This window comes from Ostrea edulis, chromosome 9 (genome assembly GCF_947568905.1).
Source record: "Ostrea edulis chromosome 9, xbOstEdul1.1, whole genome shotgun sequence".
NCBI classification, from domain to species: domain Eukaryota; kingdom Metazoa; phylum Mollusca; class Bivalvia; order Ostreida; family Ostreidae; genus Ostrea; species Ostrea edulis.
Genome location: NC_079172.1, coordinates 5872660 through 5896775, shown reverse-complemented (window position 1 = coordinate 5896775; position 24116 = coordinate 5872660). Strand labels below are relative to the sequence as shown.

The window sequence follows — 24116 nt, the reverse complement described above, 5'->3', positions numbered from 1 at the left end:
ATTTCTCCCAATACACACTAGTTGAATGCTAATGCTAGTTTCTACCAATACACACTAGTTGAATGCTAATTTCTTCCAATACACACTAGTTGAATGCTAATGCTAGTTTTTCCCAACACACTAGTTGAATGCTAATGCTAGTTTCTCCCAATACACACTAGTTGAATGCTAATTTCTCCCAATACACACTAGTTGAATGCTAATGCTAGTTTTTCCCAATACACACTAGTTGAATGCAAATGCTAGTTTCTCCCAATACACACTAGTTGAATGCTAATTTCTTCCAATACACACTAGTTGAATGCTAATGCTAGTTTCTTCCAATACATACTAGTTGAATGCTAGTTTCTTCCAATACACACTAGTTGAATGCTAATGCTAGTTTCTCCCAATACACACTAGTTGAATGCTAATGCTAGTTTCTCCCAATACACACCAGTTGAATGCTAATGCTAGTTTCTCCCAATACACACTAGTTGAATGCTAATGCTAGTTTCTCCCAATACACACTAGTTGAATGCAAATGCTAGTTTCTCCCAATACACACTAGTTGAATGCTAATGCTAGTTTCTCCCAATACACACCAGTTGAATGCTAATGCTAGTTTCTCCCAATACACACTAGTTGAATGCTAATTTCTTCCAATACACACTAGTTGAATGCTAATGTTAGTTTTTCCCAATACATACTAGTTGAATGCTAATGCTAGTTTTTCCCAATACACACTAGTTGAATGCTAATGCTAGTTTTTCCCAATACATACTAGTTGAATGCTAATGATAGTTTCTCCCAATACACACTAGTTGAATGCTAGTGCTAGTTTTTCCCAATACATACTAGTTGAATGCTAATGATAGTTTCTTCCAATGCACACTAGTTGAATGCTAGTGATAGTTTCTCCCAATGCACACTAGTTGAATGCTAATGCTAGTTTTTCCCAATACACACTAGTTGAATGCTAATGCTAGTTTCTCCCAATACACACTAGTTGAATGCTAGTGCTAGTTTCTCCCAATACACACCAGTTGAATGCTAATGCTAGTTTCTCCCAATACACACTAGTTGAATGCTAATGCTAGTTTTTCCCAATACATACTAGTTGAATGCTAATGCTAGTTTTTCCCAATACACACCAGTTGAATGCTAATGCTAGTTTCTCCCAATCCACACTAGTTGAATGTTAATGCTACTTTCTCCCAATATACACTAGTTGAATGCTAATGCTAGTTTCTCCCAATACACACTAGTTGAATGCTAATGCTAGTTTCTCCTAATACACACTAGTTGAATGCTAATGCTAATTTCCCTTAATACATACACTCTGTACTTAATATCTTATTAGCTCAGACATACAGTCCTGTTCTGTATATAAAAAACTGCAATTTTCAGTGTCAATATGATTCAAACACTGCTGTAAAATTAAATGTCAAATGCAGGTAATAAGTCTCAGGCCTAAAGGCCTTAAAGGTATTACATTTTGTAAGATCGTGGATTTGCATAATTTAACTTTCTGAATACCTCTGAAGTGCCCCATGGCCACAACACTCACCTGAGTCACTTGTTCATATAGAGATCTTCCTGAAACACCAATAGTACCTAAACAATAATTCAAGTACTGATATAAGACCCCTGTATGCCTCAGAAATTGCTTACATATCATTTTTATCAAACCTAAATCATCATATTTCTGTTGGAAAGATTCTAATAGATTCCCACATCAATCTTTAGATCTCAGTTACAGTGTTTGAAATTAAGACTTTTCAAGTCAAGTGCATCCATATGCAGTGGTTAGCCTAATTGAAAAGCTGAAAGGTTAATGAGGTATTAACCTTCAATTTCAGTTAGTAAGAATGTTAAAGGAAGAAAGGAGTGGATGTAATGCATTTTGAGCCATAGAGATCCCCCTTCCCCCTCTGGGGCTGGAACAATTTCGTAGAGGTCTCACACCCATTATAAGTATGCAATTGGTTTGTCAGTTAATGTTCAGAATTTATAAAAATAAAGAATTTTTACGTGATTTCCTTTCCTGGGGCCTGAACTGCTGGTCCAAGGGTCATGAGATATGCAATTTTAGTAGACTGAGGCTTCCATACTCATTATCACCCGACCCATGAATCTGCGTTAGGTGTAGATCTCTGGCTCGATGTAAATATGCAACGAGTTTGTTTCTTAGATGTTCTGGAATAGAGAAAAAGTTTATTAAACATCAAATGTCTCTTTGCTATATAATACATATTACTCGAACCCTTAGCTGACCCCACAGGCTATGGATTTCATGAGTTTGGTAAGCCTCCATGCTCAATATAAATATGTACCTTGTTTGTTTCTTAGATGTTATGGAAATAGAGAAGTTATAATAAATACATTTTCATTATTTGATCTTTACAACTCCATCCTGGAGTCTGAACCTCTGATCCATAGCCCATGAATTTCATGAGTTTGGGAGAGGCATCCATGCTCAATATAACTATGCACCTAGTTGTTTCCTAGATGTTCAGGAGTAAAAAAGATATTTAAATATTTAATGCATTTTCACTGCATGATTCAAATAGTCCTTGACCCTGGGGCCATGAATTTCACAAATTTTGGCATAGTCTTTCATACTCAGTAGAAGTATACAAATTAAGTTTTTATACCAGGTGCCCAGGAGTATTCCAGAGGATTGTGGAGATAGTATTATTTTTAAAGGATTCAGTCTTGCCCCGTAAGGGCTCCCATAGCTGGCAGAACTATGAAATTCACAATTTTTGTTCTCCATCTCTAAAAGATGTTCCACAGCAAATTTTGGTCTAAATTGACCTTGCAGTTCAACCCGAGAGCAAAGTAAAAATTGTTCAAATGTTAAAGATGAACGACATACGTTGCCTGCTAAACAGGCACAAATAGAAATGTCATCTGAGTGACTCAATTGACCTAAATAGAGGTAAAAAGTAAAAAAAACAACAACAAAAAACTAAAAAAAAAACAAAACCCCGGATTGACAAATAGGATTACTTCAGCTTTTCCATTGTCAACTTCCCATATTTATGTAGCGATATTTCATTATCACCTGCAAATGGTGTTTATGTCTCTCAATTGATTTGATACACAAGAGCTTGTTCTGCTTATGACAAGTTTTTAAATCAAGGCTGATCAAATGCTGTCCAATGTGTTTCATTCCAATTGTTTGGCCGTTTTTACACACTTAAATTGGACTATGGATTACTCCATTTATCTGATCAAGATATAGGGCTCTCGGCGGGTGTGACCAATCGACGGGATGCTTACTCCTCAAGATACCTGATCCCACCTCTGGTGTGTCCAGGGGTCCGTGTTTGCCCAATTTTCTATTTTGTATTGCTTATAGGAGTTATGAAATTGATCACTGTTCAATATCTCCACCTTTTCATTGAATCAAATTTTGTGCATCTATTTGACTTTATATAAAATGAATCATGAACAGAAATTCCAAGCCAGTGAGGCATCATTTATAGAGAAAATTTTTCAATAATGTTATAAAGTAAATATGACACTGAATGATATATCAATTCAATAATTATTTACGCAGATATCTGCTCTGAACTGCATGTCCAGGAGTTAAATAAGATTAAGAAAAACAAAATGCATTTGATATGATCAAACTATCCCAACTTCCTGGAGCCATCACAGTAATGGTAGACGACTCATCGCTAACTGTAATTACATGTGTTAGGGCTTGGCAATAATGCTGATGTATCAGTGTAATGCAATATAATTACAAACATAACTGAACAATGTCACTGGATACATGTGATCTAAAAACATTACCTCTAATGATCCTCTATTACAAAATTAAGATCCATGCAGATATATATTTTTCAGTTGTTTCTTTGGTGATCTTCATTTTGGTTCAAAATCACGACACACAATCTGATTATCTGCAACCTTTGAGATTTAGAGTCTCTCCATCACACATATAATATATATATATATATATATATATATTTGTATTTGTTTTAACCAGTGACCTTCACCTACACCAAATAACCTTGGTTTATTATTCAGTCTGTCTGGCCATATTTGCAATCCTAGTGTCCAGTGACCTGTAATCTTCAGGTTCATGACTTTGTGCCAAGTTGACACACTTCTAGTGATTTCCTAACAGTAAATAATAGATAAGACACTGGTGACCTTGATCTTAGTCAATGACCTTCAACATCAGGCCTCTAATGTCTCCACATTTCAAAGTTATAGCCCAAACAAGGACTGTACTGAGAAAACAGACAGTATGAATGGATAGAAATGATGATTCCTGGCTATAATAGTACTGACGTACTGGTTGCAGGGTCTACAGGGGTGCATCCAGTTTGTTTGCTTGATGTTTTCATAGAAAAAAGAAATTTCAACGATATAATGCATTTGCAGAATATGAGCCGTTACGAGGCCCATAAACCCAAGACTGGCACAGACCTCCATGTTTATTGTAAAGTTGCATCCACTCTGCATTCTAGATGTTCATGTGGAAATAAATCAAAATTTTTTTTGTAAGGCTTTGGCCTTGCCTTTCATCTCTAGAGAATAAGGGGAGATCATTCCCGGCAGTTTTTACTCCCTTTATAATTATACCAATACATATTAAGTCTGGTGGTAGAATTAGTCCAGTAGTTTTAGAGGAGTTGAAAATCGTCAATTGTCAATGGGCCATGATCAAACACAAGTCACCTGAATGAATATACCGGTGACCTAAAAATACAGCCTTTTGACACTTGATTTCCTTTACCCACGCCCCTGGATTATTGAAAACATCTTTCCGTCTTGATACTAATACTTCAATAAGACAAATGTCAGAAAGAATGTCATTTTGTCAGCTCTTATTAATGAAACTCCCTAAAATTCGTCAATAGATAAATAATGATGAATACATTTTAAAATATCCTTGCTATACTGAAATTTCTTGTAATACCCAGTCTTGATTCAGTGTCCAGGAGTAATGAAGATTGAAGGATTTAATTGGAGTTCTTGAATTGTTGATTTAAAAACTTTTGTTCATCCAATACTTAAATTTCTTAAGAGACAGGGTCCCAACCTAGAAATTTGTATTCCTCATTTAACCCCACTGGGGTATATACATATAGTCCCATTAACATGTAAAACCTAACAGATAGCACGTATCTGTTAGGGTGGCAGGAGGCAAGTTTTTTTGGTTCTGAAACATGTGGGTACGGGGTATATATCAAAGTCAGATTATGCCAGACTAATGAAAAATCATATTTCCCTTTTATGTCAATACTTGTATTTCATATTAGTGTAGTTAATAAATTATGACCCTAAATTACATGTAATCTATAAATACTGGTGCACAAAACATGCTCTGAGCAGGTGCCCCTTTCTTGCTTTGATTTTCTCTCATTTTGGCTAATCTGCATTACCCCCACACCATCACAGTACCGTGCGATGGGATTTAGACACTGTGCACAATCAAGAACCCTGTCAACCCTTCTTAAAAATTTACCTTTCATATGGGGCCATCCACCTTCCCTATCTAAACTACAGACCTTTTGCTGGACCATGCATGTTTTCACCTTTAATTAATTTCTTCAGCAACTGACCCCATTCGTGTCTTAGGTTTGTATTTGCACCCATTGATATGGTAGGGATACATGCTGACACATACATATTGCATATCAACTTTTTCATTAAGCACTCGATCAGCTACACGTATCTTAAAACTATTCTATACATTTTTACACATGTAATATCACTTCAAATATGGAGTATTTCCATTTTTTAAGAAAGTTGACCAGGCCTATTGTGTGAAACTGTTCCCTGCTACCTAGAGCAGACACAAACAGCAGACTCAGCCGATTTACTACAGTGTGTAATGTAGGGGCGGAGTAATAAAGCAATCAATATGTTCAGAGATAAAATTGTCAGTCAGGATTATTAATAGACAACCTGATGAAGCTCCTTAGGTACTATAAAAAGTATCAATCACAGTGAAGTTGGTGGCATACTTTGTGCCCGAAAAGCAATTTTCTATAGATTATGTAAACATGCAACTTAATTATATGTTGACATGCAGCTTATCTATGTTGACATGCAACTTTTCAGATAATTTATTTGATATATAATGTACTTAATAAACTTAATTTCAGTTTAAAATTTTAATTCATTTAGTTTCTTTATCAAAATATATATGCTCACCAACCTCTGAAATTTGCAGTGTTTTGGGGTAGAATGTTTTCGAAGTTAACGTGTTCTTTCTACATCTCTCCCCAAAAATCCATGTACATTGCACCTTATAATTATTGGCTCATGGCAGGTGTGACTGGTCGACAGGGGATGCTTACTCCTCCTAGGCACCTGGTCCCACCTCTGGTATATCCAGGGGTTCGTGTTTGCCCAACTATCTATTTTGTATTGCTTATAGGAGTTATGAGATTGATCACTGTTCATTATCTTCACCTTTCATGTACAAATGCATAGAGGTATATTGTCAATATTTGCAAAAAGGCCAGGAAAAAAATACTACTGTATGAATTTCATGAAAGAATTTCTTCTTTTCTTTTTAATTTAAGAAAGTAAACATTTATTGTATAAAATGTGATTTCTGATTTCATGTCACACAAGTAACAAAGAGCATTTTGTAAAAATGTTGACACTACTGGTCTATCATAATATGATATTATTATATTCTTTAGTATACACATATATACTGCACAGTTTTAAGTTGATTACCCATAAACAGAATTGATATAGGTACATGTACCAGGACTACCCATGCATTTTCTCTCAAAATCAAACAAAGCCAAATTAACATGATTTAAATGCCAAATCAACTCCCTTTCTAATTATAAGAGGATAGAAACAAGAGGCCCATGGGCCACAACACTCACCTGAGTCACCTTGAGGAGGTGCCAAGGCTGTTCTTCAGAAGATCTTTACCCTCTTTATATAGATAAATATGCTTCACTATCAATACAACTATCAATATGGTCTTGCTGTTCTGGAGAAGATTTTAAGGATATGCAGGAAAAAATAACATGAAAGCATTTGTCAATGAATTTTCCGATCAAACTTGGTAAAATTGTAGTAAAGAGAATCCTCAATACCAATCTGTCCAAATTATGTGAGGGTTCTTGTCAATAATGAGAGTTATGGGCATGGAAGAGTTACCTTCCCTGAAAAGTGGTGAAAACTGATCAACATTACACCATTACGGTCCTTCTAAACTTTCTCATTCATTCAAATTATAGACATGTCTTTCAAATATTGAGGTCTAGCCAAAATACGTGAAAATAATTACTATGTAAATTCCTGTTCACTATTGTTACAAACAAAATCTGATTTTATGAGAAAACACGTGAACGAATTTTCTTCAAAACACATTTAGATTAAACTATTTTCATCGACTTAATACGTCATGGGAATATGAAGTACTCAAGCTTACTTCAATGCTAAACTGCAGCGATATTTAACTTTGTGCTCTAGCTTGCACTACCAAAACTGCCATTTATTACCTTATACAAAAACAGTACCTTTGATGCTTATCATCAATATTTAAGAACTATAAAAATCAGTTTATTCCGAGTATCAATGTTTTTACATTCAAGAAGGAGAATTGGTGGAGAAAATAAAAAAAAAAATAGAAAAAAATCCATAAAAAAACTCTGTCTCAGTGGTTTTCTCATTCGCTCAGGTTAAAGGGAGCCTTACCACTGACATCGCAATGTACAAAGGGAGCCTTACCACTGACATCACAATGTACAAAGAGCTATAACATCAAAGCCTAGCAGAATTCGAAGACTTAACATTATAGTTTAGTTGGCCATGATGTCATAGCTAGCTACAGCAACAGAAGCCAATATTATGACATTGAGTTTCTGACATAACATACTTCAATCACATGATCAGCCCCAACTTAACCCTAGAGTCCATCCATGGGAAAAAAACACCTTAATTCACACAACTTTGGAACATTTGCATACTGAATGCCTTAGTGTGGCCCTGCTACTCATGTAAAACTTTGAATCCCTATTGAAGCCCAACCCTAGATAATTATGAAATCTGCACTACATTGGATTGCTTGCATAATAATATGACTTATCATGGCTATTCTAACTATTGAAGTTCCATTCAAACATCCCCCCATTAAAAGTATGCAGGCATAAAGTGTTGCAATTCATATACTTTCATATATTTTTAAAAATGAAGTTTATTTTGTATATTTGCTTTCTACCTTCATTGTATTCATAAGTGTAATATTTATATTAATTGAATCATTTCTCTTTTATTTTTTTTGAAATTTATATTACTTTCATCCTCAACAACGAAAACATGTTTGTTGCAAACTAGTTCGATTCGGTTTTTTAGTACCACTTGTCCATGTAAATATAAATATCAAATATGGAGCATCATCAAGGTCAAAGGGTATGTGTATAATGGCTGTTCCGTTTAAAGTAATAAATGGGTCAATGATATGATATTTTAGTACTTAAATCTAGTTTTATATCATAAATACATGAAAATAATAAAATGCCTTTCTTTGCTGTTTTATCAAGTTATACAGGCAGAAAAATTCTGTATAACCTGCTAACGCTGGTTATGAATTTTTCTGCAATGCTTGCCTGGACTTCCTCACCCGATTAAACAAAGAAAGGATTTTATTGTTTAAATGTTTACAACTGCAACACATTCATGAGGAAATGATATCACAGGGAAAAGCATGGGAAATGTGAATATTACCTAATATTTACATTGATGTTTTTGCCTTTGATACAACTATAATTTATGAAGATCGATTCATACGATTTATGAAATGTGCTTGCGTGAAGTGTTGTTGAATTAAAAGTTTCTACCTATATGTGTTTTCAAAATAAAATTTATTTCTTAATTACAATTGATCATATCTCAATTATCCTGAGAGGTCTGTCCATAATTACAACCATTCATATGACTAACAATTTAAAGATATATGATAAATGCTTTTACCGGTAAATAATATCGAATTGATGAATTAATTTCAGAAGAACAGAATTTATAAATATAGAATATCGTAAATCTGGAAAATGTTTATTTATATTTTACTGCATCTAATGGATTGGCAATAATATTTGTAGAAATAAATTTATACTAAAATTAAATATAAAAATTTTAAAGAATGAAATTTAATGACTGTTGATTTAGAGTGTCTGCATAAATTTTTAGATGAATGATATATATTACAGCAATCTTTCATTTCAACATTATGATCATTTGATGTATGTATTCAATGTATAATTTTTGCATGAGATTTATAGATTAAAGAGACTGATTTACAAAAAAAGTTATTTCAATTCTAGCATCCATAGGAATTTACAAAAATTACGAAATTAATGCAAAAAATATTCTCAGCAATTTCACATAAATCTGCAAAAATATATTGCTGAAAAAAAATTCCCAATTTGCAGAATAGAATGTATCTTATTGGTGAGCGAATTAATGTTTGCATGCTGTGTGGACTTTTAAGATATACTGCATGTGTATATTACCCCTTGTTTTGAATTTGTTCAAAAAGCCTACAGTTTTTGACAGATTTAGAATCTGTAACAGTTCATAGATATTGAAACTTCACCCAGTCAATCAGTTGTTCGTAATTACTTGAAAATACAATATAATCACTCTGACATTTTTAAAATTGGAAGGAATTGGGGGATGGGGAGCGATATTCGTTTTCCTCATTACAAGAAATGCCTGAAGAAGTAGGCTTCAATAAAACTACCCTAATACATTGCCTTAAGAAATTCATTTAAAGGTAAAAAAAAAGTTAATGTATTCTTGGGTTAGTAGAAATGGGATGAATATTTTGTTAATTGTCAGGATTTGAAATATATCTGGAGGGCTTCAATTTTCTGAATGAAACTGACAGCAACAATTCTCATTCAATAAAACAATTATATGAATTAGCACATCAAATACTAGCCAAACCTTTGTATTAAAGTCCTCAAATTGATCTTCTTCAACATCTCAATTTACATGATAATACTGTGTACTTTATACAATGAACAAATCTAATGCTTCGCAGTTTTACAGACAAATCAGACAAGGGTGATTTTAAAAAAAAATTTGACAGGTAAAAGTGTAAGTAACATTTTTAAATTAAAAAATGTACTAAAAAGATGAATTCAATACATTAAGCACAGCAGTCTGAAGTTTATTGATGAAATTGAAATGAAATTCCAGAAAAAAATTACCAACCATTTTTTTATAGTCTAGAAGACAATGGATAATTTTTTCAATTTAATTAATAAAACTTCAAACTCCTGTGATGTAGTCTAGAACACCACTTATTTAGTTTAATAGCAAGACAAAATAAACAAGAATATCAGTAAAACTGAGGGATGTTCCCCGAACTGCATCTAAACTGAATGAACTATTTCATATGACCAATAATTTGCACAATGATCAATAAATGTTAAAATATTGTTGAATTAAATTTTTATATATATATAAGGTATATGTTGAGTGATCTTGACCTTTACAAAATGACCTTGAGTTACCTTTGACTGAAAGTCATTTGCCTATTACTTGTGTAATATATGATAAAGTCTTGTTCAAAAACTGTTGAAATAAGAACCTTTTCCTCATATAAGGTACATGTATATGTTCTGAGTGATCAGTTGACCTTCTACAATGACCTTGAGAGATCTTGGTCCAAAAAATTAACAAATGTTAATATATTGTTAAAATGAAGTTATTTTCATATATAAGGTATGTGTTCTGAGAGATCTTGACCTTTACAAAATAACCTTTAGTGACCTTTGTCTGAAAACCATTTGATGGTTACTTTTGTGTGTGATATATATGAACAATACCTGTTGAAATAAGGAACATTGTCCTTATATAAGGTATATATTCTGAGTGACCTTGCATGACCTTTCTAAAATGACCTTGGTCCATAAGTCCCTGTCCCAAGGAATATTTGTAATAGCTTATAATCAATTTCTGATGAAAGGTTTAGGAGATATGAGCTTGGACAGACTAACAGACGTGGCAGCAACAGTATATTTCAGGGACCATTAAAATTTGCACTTCCTGTAAACTGCATGAAGAAGCAATTTTTCATACATACATGTAGTGTTCCCAAAAATTATTGAGATTATTTTTGGATACATTTTCATAAGTCTTGCATGAATAAAACATGTTATAATTTTTTGTTTAATTTCAATCAAAGGACAATAACTTTCTCCTCCTTATGACAAATGCAGTTTCATGAATTACCTCCCTTTACTTTGCTCACTTTTCTCATAATCTCTTATTGTTCAAAATAAATATACCTATAAACTCGTAAGTCTATCTCACCTAGTTATCTAGTACAACAGAAGTCCTAAAATATCCTCCACTTCAATTCATTAAACCAAACTAAAATCATATACTATAGATGTACACGATTATATGCCTGACCCACATATTTATTGTTTTCTTCTGTTGTGAAGTCAGCATTGAACATTTGTTTTAGAAGACTTTAAATTCATTAGGTCCCAGTGTTTGTATTATAGCGTAAATAAGTTATTATAAATGTATAGGGTGCGTCTTTGTGTGTGTGAATGCAATTTCAGCTACAATAGCACATTAGAATACAGCTTGACGGAGACGATGGTGTAAGATGTCTTATCACCTTGTAATTTGAGATAAAATCAATTTTGTGAATGTTTAATTTGGATTGGAATGAAATTTGACGCATGACAATGATGCACAGTGCAACATTGCAAGGCATCTTTAATTTTTCTTTGTTTTCATAATTCACTCAGATAAATATACAAATAGCCTATGCGGTGTTATAACAAAAATGGCGAGGAATTGAGTGGCAATAATTCAAGAGTTGAAAACTGTAATATGTTCAGTCTTGATCTAATGTACATGTTTAACTAATACAATGCTAAAAATTATTCCAGGTAAAGCTACCAAAAAGCAAGAAGAGGGAGTTGATTTTCAATCAGTAGTGACTAAAGGTAAATATGTCCTACTTACATACTGTTACATCTCTACAGGAAAATACTCTTATTTTTTGGTGTTCCTTATAAAGAGCTCATCATTAATTTAGCGACAACATACTCAGCTACAATGAATGACAGCTGATACAAAAACGTAAACAAAATTGTTGAATATTAATCATATTTGTCATGCTTACTTTTATCATATTCTAATCAGCCTCTTGCATCCTTGTCAGTAGGGGTAGATCTTAAGAAGGGGATAATATTGAATGAAAAAATGTCTAGTAAGGTGGTTTGTATTATAGGGTATATATAGATAACATGGGAGTAATTTGTGCACTGTAAATTTACGCTGGGGGTTGATTACACATTTTTCCACGCCCAACATTACGCATGGGGGAAAATAAGCGGTAATTGAATATAATATATATTATATCAGCAATTTCATAAATATACACATGGGGGAAATTTACGCGATTATTACGTGACCGCGTAATTAATATCAATTTCCCCAAGTAAATAACCACTTTTACAGTTTACAGTATACAGCATTTAATTAGCAAAATAAAAAAAAAAAATACGGATTTTTATATTCCTAATAACTTTTACACAAAGTATGGCTTTTTGCAATGTAAGCAGGAGTTCCTAAGAGTTTAACACGCTAAGGATTAATATTATTGACAAGGCATTCATGAATGTAAATATCAAGGGGGATATAATTCCAAAGTGGCATTTTATAGCTTAGGGTGAATGCAAAAGTGGGACAAAATTGTCCTGCAAAATTGTCACAGAATAAAGATTTCACAGTATTGTGTATTAAAATGAACAGTAACTTGGGAAGGTTAAAATTGAGAACAGACAAAAAGACGAACCAAATACAATTAACACCCCCCCCCCCTTCCAAAAAGAACTAGAGAGCACAACCCAATCAGAAAGGGACTTGCAGAGAACTTAATTAATTCAAGTATTACATGTACTTAGTATCAGCGACATAGAATTCATTGATATTTGTAATGACAGAAGTGATTGTGATCTTTTCCCAAACGTTTATTTTAAGATCAATTACCTTAGGATAGAATTCGAGAGCTGTAAGTGTAGTGAATTTAGTGGAAAGGTCTGCTATAACCTTGACCCTTGATCTCAAGAACTAAAAACTATTAAAGGTGTCTTTCTTTAATCATCAACTACCTTTGTATAAAATTTGAAAGGTCTATGTTAAAACTTTTCAACTTGTTGTGTGATAATGAAAGCATAGTAAAGTTGTGAGATTAAAGGTCTGTTGTGACATTGATCATTCATTGACCTAACAACCCCAAAATCTTTCAGTGTCTTTCTTTAAGGAGGTACACTCTACATCGTCATGATGGCCGACTTAATTCTTTTTAAAACATGGATGAAAATATAAATATCAGCAATATTTGTTTATTTATTTCTAAAATCATCGCCTAGATGAGTAGCTCAATAGGTTAGCATGTTGACTGCTGAACTGTAGATCGTGTGTTCGAGTCCAGCTGGGGTTTTAAACATTTTCAGATTGCTCTCTACTAAAACTGCATTTTTTAAAACTATAGATAAAGTAAATTTGAAAGTTTTCAATTTCAAAATATTGTTGTACATATCCTCCACTTTTCATCCATATCACATTTCTCTGGTGTAGCATACCTCCTTAATGATTACCTACCATTTTACAAAATATAAAAGCTTTATGTTGAAAACTATTGAAGATATTGTGTCACAACGAAAGTGATAATGGGCAGATGATGCGATTCCAGAAAGGTATCTGCATTTCCAATGCCTAAATAGTATCAAAGAAATATAATATGATGTGGGTTCTATTTGCCAACCAAAAATTGACAGTTGTACTCTTGTCTCAAAGCATGACATAATAAAGAGGACTTTTTCTGGCCATTTTCAGTGAGCTATTTTTCATGCATCAGTTTTCCCTCTAGAAAACATTAAAAGCAGACAAAATGAACAAACTTTACATTGAATCAATCCAGATATTTACCTTTCCACCAATAAACTATGTAAATGAAAACTTTTGTTTGTCCAAAGGTGTGGTCTGTGTGTTCTATTTTTTTTTTTTTAACAAAAATAAGTTTTAACTGTATTTGAGTAAAATTGATAAGGAATTGCATTACTTTTGATGTCATGTACTACAAATTGACTGTAGATATCAGATACAAATTCTTTTATAAAATAAAACAATATTCCTGTAAAGTCTGTAAAGTTTAAAAGTTCGAGTGTTATGGCAGCCAATAAATTAATGCCAATATAAAATTTAAATATAGATCTTTCATCAAGATTAAATTTTATATGGTGCATACATTGAGTCCTTGTGATTTTCTTGATTCTAATATAGGCTTTAACATGTTTAAGGCTCGGACAATATCAATAGTGGATCCAGGATTTCTTAAAAGGGGGGGGGGGGGCATCATGTGAAAGTCAAGTATTAGCAAAAATACTCAGTCATTTTGGGTGCCAAATCTGAAGTTTAACTCATACTATTTTGTAAATTTTTGGCAAAAAAAAAAGGGGGGGGGGGGAAAAGCTGCCCTCCCTCTTTCTCTAAATCTGCCACTGAATATATGAAATACATTTTTAAACTAGATGTGTTGGAGCAATACAAATGCCCCCACCTAAGGGACATAAAGTTGCCACTGACTGGACCCATACATCTGCATTCTCATGATATACCTATATATCCCAAATTTCAATTCAAAATGGCCTTGTATGACTGAGATAATAAGCGGAGACTGTGAATTGTTGTTTCAAATAACAAGGGATTAAAAATCATCTGACCAAAACCAAATACGAACTTGAACCGTCAATCTCTATCCTGAATTTCAAATTCAAAATGTCTAATGTATGACTAAGAAAATGAGTGAAAACTATGAATTGTTTGAAATTTTCTGAGACCAAGAGACATGGAACATCTCTGTCAAAAGTTATTCATCCAAAACAGAATAAAAACTTGACCTGGATATTCTCATGATGTATCTCAGTTGAATATATATGCATCCTTAGCAAAGATAGCGAGCAGAAACTGAATCATAACGAAGGAAGGGCGGTAAAGGTTATCACTATATGCCCCTGCCAGCATAAAAATCAACCTAAATTACCCAAACATGTATATCAATATGTTTAGTGAAATATTGATCCAGAAATCCTACTTATTTGGTTTAAAATTCTAGTTTTGTTTAGATAATAAGGATAAATGAACCAAAAGTGAATTATAAAATAGTCATCATTCTTGAAAGATTATCACAGCCTAGGAGAATACTAGTTTCATCCATATCAATGCATTTGTTTACCTACCATGAGCATATTATCAGTGTATTATCAGTAGCCAAAACGAAATGTTCAATACATGTAGCTATAAATTCTGTTGAAATGAAAATAGTTTATAAATATAAAATATTGTGAAACGTGACTCATCAAGATCAGCTCTGTTCTATGGATATATATCTGTGCTACAGATGAAACCTAACTACAACCTGATTAAAATCTGATCCTTTAATTGATTCACGGGCTCACATAGATCACTCAAAGGATCTGATTTTAATCAGATTGAACCTCAAAACTTAGTACAGTGTTCTAGCCCATGATTGCTGGTTATGACATTTCAAAATTCACTTTCATCAAAAAAGTTTGAAACTTCTCATTTACCTTACCATTTAAAAAGATCAAATGCAGCAGAAAAACAATAGAGATTGATTTATCTCAGTTATCTCTCTTTCTTCATCAGAAATATTGCAAGTCAAAGTTATCTCTCTTTGCACAAACTTTCAGGTGAATAATCTGCTACATGCAGTACATGGACACAATGGCATGTGTCTCCCATTATCTTTCATTACGACCTGGGAGAGATTCACAGGGCTGACAAGGTATTGAGTACCTTTAGAGGAATTCTGGAGTCATTGTCCTGTATTTACATACTGCCATTGGTTACAGACACGCTTTCTACAAAACAGACAACACCCCCTATTTAATAAATAGGTGAACCCAAGATAAATTCTATTTGTAGTATATCACAGTGTTTAGGCATATTTGACATTTAGGGGAATGTTCTGAATTGTCAATTTTTCCACTCAACATCTTTTCAATGCATTTTTTTTAAGGAAATGGGATATGATCTCTTAGCAACAAACTTCTTTGGATTTGGTATGACAGATTTATTTAACAAAACAGAGCAGATTTTTTCTTTACTCTATATCAGGATAATTTTGCTCTCGTTCTATTTTCACTTCTTTTGCAATCATCCTTTTTTGGCTTTCAAACACTGAAAACAAGAGGCCAGCCATGTGCAACATTGCTCATCTGAGTACAGGTGCATGCATTTAATTTCCAATGTGAAACAAGAAATACCATATTGAAAACCCCTTTGTAGCCCCACCAAGGACCAAGGGGTCACAGTGATGAGTATATAAACAAAACTGAATCTTAACATTACATATGGAAATTTGCATATCAAGATTTCATACTATACCTTAAAGTGGTTCTTGGAAAGATTTATAAAGAATTTTCTTATATATTACTATGCAAAACTAAAATAAACCCCCTCTGGTGGCCCCACAAATACTTGGCACACAAACTTTAAATTTTCACTACATGAGGATATGCTTTCATATTTATTTGACATGCATTGCTCTAATTTGGGTCTTAAGAAAAAGATCTTCAATTTATTTTTCAACATGTTCCTACAGTATGTAAAATCTTTTCCTAAGTAATCCCTGTCAAGACTTTGGGATCACAGAAAACAAACTTAAATCTGCACTTCACAAGGATACTAGCATATTTCAGTATTTTTTTTTTATAAAGAAGATTTTCCAAAATGATTTTATTCCAAAACTTTGAACCCCTATTTTGGCTCCTACCTTGTCCCGGAGGCCATTTTATGAACTCTATGCTTGCTATAGATTTTCTGATCAAGTGGTTCTTCAAGAATAAGATTTTTCAAACACACCCTATTTTTACTCTTTCCTAATTATCTCTCCTTGGAAGGAGGCATAGTACTTCTACTGAAGAAATGTAAATCCCCTTCATCCAATTACCTTGTGTCAAGTTCACCTGAAATTGGTTCCGAGGTTCTTAGAAGTCGAACATGTCAGCAGTCTACACATAGAAAGACATCAATCAGTAAAGCTAACTAAATGAGCTGTCGGTTTGATCAGGTGATATGAAAAGTGGTATTTTAAACACTTAGGAAATGCACTGAATGAATTGCATCTGAACAAAGTGAATTAAGCAAAATTGTCTTTCAATGCATTTAAAAGTAAAAAATTACATGGAGCAAAAATTTTCCAAAATATAAAATACAAAGATTTCAAATTTATTCTTAAGTGATGTTCAGTAAGATGTGGCTGTAGCAAACCTTTAGAGCCAGTGAAAAATAATTTGTTATAACCAAACTTCATTATATCCATTAAAATTTTGGTTATTTTTCTCTCCTAGGGGCATAAAAATCTGTAACTTCGCAATAAGTGTGAATTCATTATAACCATGTTTGTTGTAGTGTGTTTTACTGTATAATATTGGACACCAGATTCTTAGACTTTTTCTAATTGATCCAATTAAATGATCTAAGATTGTTAAATAGTTTTAATCTTGAGACTTTGAACACTGAATTCTATCATTATTAAATTCATTTTGCCCATGAAAAAAAAAACACACCAAAAGACCTATGGGCATTCATCTGAGTATCACACAAAGAAAAACTTATATTAGAATTAAGGTAATTCCCCATACCACATCTTAGTTTTGAAAATCCTACAGATTTCTATCAAAATTTGCATGTATTTTGTCGAGGATGTATATTGATCAAATTCCCGAAGAAAAATATGTTTAGCGGACTTTCCCAGAGTACAGGCACTTCTAAAAATAGAACATATCACTTTAAAACAAGCAGTGTTAATATACATACATTTTAAGGCACTGTCTTTATTTAAACGATAGAAATATGTTCTTTCATATGAATTGAAGAAAATGTATTGCATTAATTTGACTGTTTTCAATACTTTTTCATTTACTGAACCATGTTCTTGGTTTCAAGGTGATGAAAATGCACGTATAGTAGTCAAATTTTGACTAATCATAGCCTACCATATCTGGAAAATTGTGTTTTCAAAAACCTTCAGATTTTTTAAACATTTCGATATGTTTTACCTTTACACTCCAGCAATCATTTGACATAAGAAGTAGATAGGGTATCGGATAATTTGAGAGCCCAATGACCCCCTCTAGGTTAAAAACCTTGTAAAAACGCATATTGCAAAATGATGTCTAAAATTCTTATCTCTGCAATCATGTTTCATTCATCATTTACATTACTAAACTAGATGCTGTCATAAGACAGTAATACCCGCACACAAGTGTTTGCCTTTAAATATACTCTTCGTCATATTGGTGTTACTGGCAAAGAAGCCACAATCGTTATTTTATAATTAATTAATGCATAAATTGTAAGAGGAGTTCTGGGAACCATGGTTTTTTGTACAAAAAGCATCTTTTTCGACCCCCATTTGGCCCCCAGGGCAAAAATAAAAATTCCAAAACCTTATTGCGCATCTACAGGACACCAGCAACCAATTTCCTAAAGATTATTAGGATACTGATTAAAACGTAAAAAGAGTTCTGGGGACCTGAGTGTTCTTTTGTGCAAAAATGTCATTTTTCAACCCTCATTTGACACCAGGCGTGAAAATAAAAATTCCAAAACCTTATTGCACATCTACAGGACACCAGCAATCATCATCCAAAAGATTATTCGGATACTGCTTAAAATGTAAGAGGAGTTCTGGGAACAAGGGTTTTTTTGGTACAAAATTGTCATTTTTTGACCCCCACTTGGCCCCCAGGTCAAAAATAAAAATTCCGAAACCCTATTGTGCATCTACAGGACACCAGCAACCATCTCCCTAAAGATTATTTGGATACTGCTTAAAATGTAAGAGGAGTTCTGGGAACCAGGGTTAATTCTTTTGTGCAAAAAAAATGTCATTTTTCGACCCTCATCTGACTCCAGGGGTGAAAATGAAGATTCCAAAACCTTATTGCACATCTACAGGACACCAGCAATCATCTTCCAAAGGATTATTAGGCTACTGTGTAAAATGTAAGAGGAGTTCTGTGAACCAGGGTTTCTTTGTACAAAATCGTCATTTTTCGACCCCTATTTGATCCCTAGGGTGAAAATGAAAATTCCAAAACCTTATTGCACATCTATAGGGCACCAGCAATCATTTTCCAAAAGATTATTAGGCTACTGTGTAAATTGTAAGAGGAGTTCTGGGAACCAGGGTTGTGTTAAAAAGCATCATTTTCGACCCCCATTTGGCCCCCAGGGTGAAAATGAAAATTCCAAAACCTTATTCCACATCTACAAGACCCAACCAATCATCTTCCAAAAGATGATTGGGCTACTGCATGAAATGTAGGAGGAGTTCTGGGAACCAGGTTTTTGTTGAAAAAATGTCATTTTTTGACCCCCGTTTTGCCCCCAGGGTAAAATTGAATATTCTAAACCCTTATCATATATCTACAGCTAGTACACCACCTATCACATTCCAAAAGATCAATTGGTTACCACTTGAAATAAAAGAGCAGTTTGAGGAAGAAGAAAGTGTGACAGACGGACGGACGGACCAGGGTAACAACAATATACCCGAACTTTCTTTAGAAAGTGCAGGTATAATTACCATTTCAAGAAATATTACATGGGGGTTTTTGAAAAACAGTTTAAAACATCAAATAGCTAAAAACCACTTTCATTGATTGCCATAAGCTTTAGGGATCGGGCTTGAAGTTAGAAAAATCCTAACTTTACTATGGAGCTTACTAAATCCATAGCCTACGTCACATGAACACTGACATGACGTCACAATAGATGAAAAAATAAAATTATGTCACCAGATGTAGTTGGAACAAAGTGATGTAGATCAGAATGATTTTTACATTTTTATCGCTCATTCAGAGAATGCTAACTTATCAAGTTACAAATTTTGGGAAATTTGAATATTTTAAAACACCCAAATTCTGCATTCCTTGCCCACTTGGTAATTTCTAGTTCTTGCTAGTTTTTAACAATACGATACAGCCATGTGATGTGAGTGTTAACAATATGTAACTACCGCGTACATTCCGAGTCGTTTTAATCAAAACATCAGTAAAGGTCATGTCCGGCCAGAAAAGTGTTTTAGATAAAAGAAAATTACATTACAACATCCATGATCCATACTGTAGTACAAGAACACAGACCTACGACACCTAGGCCTAGTCTAGATAGGGCCTAAATATGTGACAAATCTGTCAGCGTATGATTTAAATTGAACACCCTGAAATCATTAGACACAACAGAGATATCCACATACATTGTACATGTACATGCACATTTATTATGGATTCGGAGGGCCTCGAGAGCGATTTTCGTCGTGTAAATGAATATAAAAAATTTGCAGGGGAGGGTTACAATGTCAGTATAGCTTTAGATTATGCATATATTTGATTAAGATCATGACAACATCGATCATATTCTTTCAGGTTTACATAAATTATAGGGAAAACATAACAAAAATATGTGACTGTCAGTATATGTAGCACACAAAAATTTGCATTTTGTTGAATAGGAGATTCGATATTTCTACCCATCATTAATGATCAGAAATCACACAAAAGAAATGGCCTACAATAGATACATTGAAAGTTGGCAACACGATTTAACATCATAATCTGTAATATTTGCAGAAATCTCACGGGAATTACTGAACGACTGTGTGTCATAACACAATGTGTATGGAGAGTTTACGACTTCGCGATGTATATAACTATAAGCATTTTCTCTCCCAAGCGTTGTCTCGTATAAAACCGGCTTGTTTGTATTATTGCGATTCGTATGTTGTTGTTTTTTAATTCTAAATTTTTGTTGTTTGCTTTCAAACAATCAGTCCTATTATGGTCTACAAAATTCACCAAAATGCCATCGGGTTCGTTGAATGTGTGATAACGTTCGTGACTCGTGAATAACGTTTCTAACGTTATTTGACGTGGTCTGGGGAATTACCTTAAATGTTGCAGGTTGATTGTCCATTAGTGCTACTTCAAACTCTGGTTGTCATTTTTGTGAATATCATAAATGATATTTAGATGGAAACATAACACGAGGCCCACAAGCCTTATCGCTCGCCTGAATATTAGTTAAAAGTATCACTTGGGCTGCTAAATCTATAAATAAGTTTCCTGTTCGGCATATCAAAGCTAAATCCTAATATTCAGCAGCATGGTATAAAACAAAATGTGTTCTTTTAAAAAACACTATAATGACCCCTAAAGTGCCCATACTGATGAAAGGCTTTACATCATAATCTAAAATATATGTTACATCAACATTGAGACTATTTTGGACCTACCTAGGATTGCAAATATCACAAATTTGGTACATCTCTTTCAGCTTTTTCTAAATTTGCATTTACTTTTTATATAATATCAGCAAACTTAAAGAAGTCTTTCAAATGATATGAGATTTAATCACTTTGACCATTTTGGCCCCACCCTGCATGGTACCTGAAAACTCCCACTCCTGGGATCATGAAATTTACAATTTTGGTAAAAGGCTATTTGCTCCTTCTAAATAACCATGCAGTTTCAATTTAGTATTAATAGCACTAAAGAAGATATGTTTCATGATGTTTCAATGTCTTATACATAAACATTATATATGCCAAGTTCGACCTTGCCCTGAAGTCATGAAATCTGCAATTCTTGTAGAGGTTGTCCTGCTCTTCATGACTAACCATTTATTGGTTCTTACAGATGTGCAGTTGTGGAGAAGATATTTTGAAAATTGGTCCATTTTTGACAGTTTTTGCCCTGTCCGTCAGAATCCTGGGGGTTCAGGAGTCCTGAAATTTACAATTTATGCCCCCTTTGTCGCAAAGATGCTTCAAACCAAATTTTAAAAGAATTGGAAAAGAAGTCATCAAGTAGAAGTTAAAAATGTTGAATTGTTAATGCACAGCAGATGACGTGTGGACAACAGACTCAGACCAATAGCAATAGACCACCTGCGTGACTCAGGTGACCTAAAAATGTCATTTACCTTAGGATGCGCATGGTAATGGTGTGTTGCTATGTGCTTTTATACACATAAAACGTTTGTAATATGAAATTTAAAGATCAAAATGATGAATTCAATATTAAATGATGATGAATTTATCTATTAAGTATTAACATCATATCTAACACGTCCCTGATAATTAGTCCATATTGAAAAAAATCAAGAAGCTTAAACACCCAATCATTAAAAACTTCCGTTATCTGAATGGTATATTACATGTGTTCCCTGGAAAATGCCAGGAGTGGGAACAAGATTTCTGAACAAGAGGCCCACGGGCCAAATGACTCGCCTGACTCACCTTACTCTTGTTGAGAAATAATTCATTTATAAGCTCTGCAACTGTAAATGCCAAGAACTGAAACTGAACAGCTAATTGCATTCAATATTCTCAGGATACACATTATTTTAGGAAACTGTATTTAATACGCAAGTTCCGAGTTACCCAAAAGTTATTTCCCTTTGTCGAACTCTTTCGCATTTTATGACGTATGGTGGGTACACAATGTATACATTATATCGTAGACTGGCACTGTACATAACGATTACGTACGATTAATGTAATGAAAGCGTAACTTTTGTTTATATCAATCACTGGTATGCACATTCTGGCCATATCAAGCATAATTTGTTTGAATAAGATTATCAAATTGGCTATTAAATCATTATTCGTTTCCTCTTCTACATGAGTGACCCTTTTATCAAAGAAAGATGGCAATTAACAATATCTGTTTGAGCCATTTTGTTATCCAATATTCATAAACTCACTAAAGTTGCCTTTCCCCTGAGATAGAATGGTCTCAGAAACTCTGGATATCATCTTTTAAGAAATAATACAATGATAGTAATTAGCAAATGTACCCACTGTCATCATATTTTACGTCATGATTTACGGAAGAGTTCGACAAAGGGATTCGAAATAACTGTTGGGGAACTCGGAACTTCCGTATTTGGTGCTAGGTGGTTGACAAAGTATACCTATAAGGCAACTATAGAAGAAAATAAAAGATGTTATTAATTATATAGATACACATGTACCAACAATGTTATGCCCTATTCTGTGTCTGTGAGTCTTTATTAATTTGACTTTGATGTGGGTGACGGAGATTTTTGACAGACTGCTATTTGACTTTCACCCTTACTGTGTCCCACAGCTCCATACAATATATCAATTCTACATAAGGAAACCTTTCCATTACACAACTATCTCCCTCATTTTTAATTTTAGCCTTGTTTTTCTTAAGTTAAATTCATGTATATATGGATTTTTCACTTTTCCCCACCCCTACGACATCTCCAGTGGCCATTTAGTCATACAACAATTAAGCTTCTTTCATTTTATTCTGTCTATATCAAACTTTCCATCAGATCTTGAAAACAAATTTAATGTTCCTACATACTCATTTTTCTTTGTGAAACTTTGCACTGCTATGATAAAAAACAAATCTCTTTTTCTCTCTCTTTATATACATGTATACAGAACTTTTTACTTATATAAAGTATATGTTCTCCGTGACCTTGACCTTTCAAAAATGACCTTGGTCCAAAAGTCCCTATCTCAAGGAACATTTGTGATCAATTTCATCAATTGCTAATGAAAGATTTAGGAGATAAGAGCTCAGACACAGACAGAAGGACAGACAGACATGACAACGATTATATGTTCCCCTAAAAAATTTTGGGGAGCAAAAAAAATTTGGGGGAGCAAAACAACTGTGATTATTAGAAATTTTCAAAGTCTAAGAGCAATAAATTTGTTGAAGATTTGAGACTTTAAATATTGACTCATCATCTACAAGCATATATAGCAAAAATAAGAGTAAAGAAAATTGTGATGGAATGAGAGAATAATGAAATGACAGGTTGAGAATGATGGAGAGGAAGAGAGAACTCCGTATGTCCCAACCAGTCCATGGTGAGGGTAAAACAAATAGTTTACTCCCTATATCATTTGTAGAATTGCATTCTTTTGGATATTCATATTTTTTCTTCTTTTTTTTTCCTTATCCCGTGCGGATCCGGGTTAGAATAGGTCCTCAGCACTCCTTGCTGGTCATAGAAGGCGACTAAATGGGGCG

At 33.6% G+C, this 24116-nt stretch overlaps 1 long non-coding RNA gene across 12 annotated transcripts in view; it reads right to left on the bottom strand.

Annotated features, from left to right (window-relative positions):
* The window catches only part of LOC125659838 (uncharacterized), a 48832-nt gene that overhangs the window by 13226 nt on the left and 11490 nt on the right, over positions 1–24116 (bottom strand). For 5 of the 12 annotated variants that reach the window (XR_008798366.1, XR_008798369.1, XR_008798372.1 and 2 more), the window contains 4 exons: positions 21719–21826; positions 16985–17045; positions 15829–15893; positions 2014–2178 (listed from right to left, as the gene is read on the bottom strand). This is a non-coding gene — a long non-coding RNA (uncharacterized LOC125659838). Of the gene's footprint in view, positions 1–2013; positions 2179–5913; positions 6139–6166; positions 6424–6854; positions 6965–8547; positions 8601–15828; positions 15894–16984; positions 17046–21718; positions 21827–24116 lie in introns of those variants that run through there. The other 7 variants (XR_008798371.1, XR_008798376.1, XR_008798377.1 and 4 more) reach the window with 7 other exon arrangements.